Source organism: Talpa europaea (genome assembly GCF_964194135.1).
Source record: "Talpa europaea genome assembly, chromosome: 2".
NCBI classification, from domain to species: Eukaryota; Metazoa; Chordata; class Mammalia; order Eulipotyphla; family Talpidae; genus Talpa; species Talpa europaea.
The window spans coordinates 128,843,578-128,846,461 of NC_140068.1; the positions used below are offsets into that span (position 1 = coordinate 128,843,578).

Genomic DNA, 2,884 nt, shown 5'->3' on the forward strand with positions numbered 1-2,884 from the left:
GCTACTCCCCGTAGAGCCTGGCCAAGCCCCGCCCCACGCCCGGCCCCGGCATCCGGGCAGCGGGGCCAGAGCCGACCGGCGCCTCAGCGCCTTTTTATGCAACCTGTGCTTCCCGGCTTGTGGGCTGGCCCAATCAGGTGTGAGCTACCAGCTGACTGGTGCTAAACGGTCCAATCAGCCGCAGGATTGAAAAACGGTCCAATCAGCTGTGTGGGCGGGGCAGCCTGAAAGCGTCTATAAGCAGGGCTGGCGGCGCCCACATACGGGCGAGGGCGCGGGCTGCAGGCCCCGCCTCTTCTCTGGGGGCCCCCGAAGGCGCCCCGGGGCCCAGGGTCTCAGGGTCTCAGGGCGTCGCTTGCTGCAGGTGTCGCCCCACCACTCACGCAGCTGCGGGCGCCGGTGTCTCTCCCCGTGGCTGGCCGGCGCCCGCGGTGAGCGGCGGGCGGGAAGCGGCGGCCGGGGGGGCCCTGGCCGGTCCTGGGCGTCCGCCGCCCCGTGCGCCCTCGCGCTGCCCCTTGGCGGGCCCGGCCCCGGCCTCCCGGGCCTCTGGGCGGCGGGTCCGCGCCGGCCCGTCCCCCGCCTCCCTCGCGCGCTGCCCTGGTCCACGCTCACCCGGCCCGAAGGCCTCGCCCGGGCCCGACGACGTCCTGGGGGGCGGGCCCGGGGAGGCGGGAGCAGCTCCGCGGCCCGCGCTGGGGCCGGGGCGAGCTGGAGGGCGGCGGGCGGAGCCCCGAGCCGGGCGGGGGCGGGGGCGGGAGGCGCCGCGGGCACTGCCGGCCTCCGCTGCAGGCCGGAGACAGACGCCACCGAGGCAGAGACGCCCCAGGCCGCCCCGGCCCCCACGCCGGCGGGGACAGGCACCCGGGGAGGGGCAGGGGCAGCCGGTCAGCAGCGGCGCGTCGACGGCGGGTCCAGAGTCAGCGGGGACGGCAGCTGCACGGGGCGGCCACGCGGGCCACGGCGGCCTGTCCCTCCCCCGCCCCCCCGCCCCCCTCCCCCCGCCCCCCGCCCCCCTCCCCCTCGGTTCCCTCCTCCCCCCGCCCGTCCGTCTCTCGCCTCTGCTCCCTTCACCCGCCCCGCCCTCTCCTTCCACCGTGACTGCTTTTCCTAAGATTCCATTCAATACACACCCGGGATCTGAGTCTCTGCAGACCAGCCTGGCTTTTGGAAGCGCCCCTGGGCCGCCTGCCGCGGGCCGGGGCGACGCCGGGACATCCCGCGCGGGCCCCCGGGCGGCTTCTGTCCGCGGCCCCACGAGCTCGGGCCGGCCGTGCACGGGGACGGGACGTGCGGAGCCCGCGGCCACACGGCGGGACCCCGGAGAGCAGAGCGAGGACAGCAGGGCCGGCAGGGGCCCAGCAAGCGGCCGGCGGGCGGGGGGGGGGGGCGGGGAGCAGCCCCCACCTGCAGCAGCCCAGGCAGCGCCCGCCAAGGGCCCCACCGCACTGGGCCGCGCCTGGCCCCGCCCACTGGCCGCACCTGAGTGAGAAGCTGCCCTGCGCTCTGAGGCTGCAGATGAGGCCCCTCCTCGTCATCACTTTCCTCGCGGCCTCTTGGAAGTCTTTGTTCCTCAAACCGTAGATGGTAGATGCCGGGTTCGGCAGTGGGGGGACCACGGTGTAGAAGACGGAAATGATCTTGTTGATTTCAGGGGACAGGTGGGCATTGGGGCGCACGTACATGGAGATCGTGGTCCCGGAGTAGACGGTGACCACGGCCAGGTGGGAGCCGCCGTGGAGAAGGTCTTCGCGGGCCGGAGGCGGAGGGGATCCTTACGATGGCGGCCACGATGAAGACGTGGGACACGAGGGTGGGGAGGAGGCACACGCGCAGCCGGCGATGGACAGGGCGAAGACGACCATCTCGGTGAGGTAGACGCGGGAGCAGGAGAGCCGCATGGAGGGGCAGGTCGCAGAAGAAGTGGTTGATCCGGTTGGGGGCACAGAAGTCCAGCCTGGAGATCATCAGGCAGGGCAGGACCCCGTGCCCACCCTGGTCACCCAGGAGACGGCCACCAGCTTGGCGCAGGTCTCGGGGCGCATCAGGAGGGGGTAGTGCAGGGGGCTGCAGACGGCCAGGTAGCGGTCATAGGCCATCATGGCCAGGAGGAAGCACTCGGTGGCCCCGAAAAACACAAAGAAGTAGAGCTGGGCCATGCAGGCGGGGAAGGAGATGGCACGGCCCGGGGACAGCAGGCCGGCGAGCAGCGGCGGCACGACGGTGGAGGTGTCCCAGACCTCCAGGAAGGACAGGTGCTTGAGGAACGTGTACATGGGCGTGTGCAGCCGCCGGTCATGGCTGGCCACGGCAATGATGACGACGTTCCCCACCACCGTCAGCACGTAGATGAACAGAAAGATGGCAAACAGCAGGGACTGCCACTCGAGAAGGTTCTGGAACCCCAGCAGCTGAAACTCAGTGACAGCAGACACATTTGGGGGCTCCATCGCCTGCGGAGGGGAAGAGACCTTGGAAAGCACTGCGGACAAGGCATGAAAATCCTCGGTGCTATCTGGAACATGAGAGACTGTCTTCGAGCACTCCCGTCTCCACGACAGCTTTCTGGAAGAACGTGCGCGGCTCCACCTGGCTTTTAGACCACTGTAGTTTCAACCCATTAGGCGAAAGGGGCCCAAGAGTTGGGGGAGGGCCTCAGCAAGCTCCACTCACCAGGCTCTCTGAGATCTAGAAGTTTCAGGTTCAACACCCCAGGTAAGAAGGGGCTCACTGAGCCAAACACAGGAAATACAATTAATAGCTGGGCCTCCCTGGTGGTGCGAGGGTTAAGTCTCAGCACTGTGAAGCTGTCGCCAGCCACTAAGGCATGAGTTCAATCCCCAGCCAGGGAGTGACCCACAAGGCGAGACAGACCTCTTCTGTCTCC

General features: G+C 69.6%; 1 pseudogene across 1 annotated transcript; it reads right to left on the reverse strand.

Annotated features, from left to right (window-relative positions):
• Nucleotides 1-379: 379 nt before the first annotated feature.
• Nucleotides 380-2,447, reverse strand: LOC311167670 (olfactory receptor 11L1-like; annotated as a pseudogene). The gene is made up of 2 exons: nucleotides 1,480-2,447; nucleotides 380-647 (listed from the first exon to the last, which is right to left on the reverse strand). The product of its transcript is annotated as an olfactory receptor 11L1-like (transcript).
• Nucleotides 2,448-2,884: the final 437 nt, after the last annotated feature.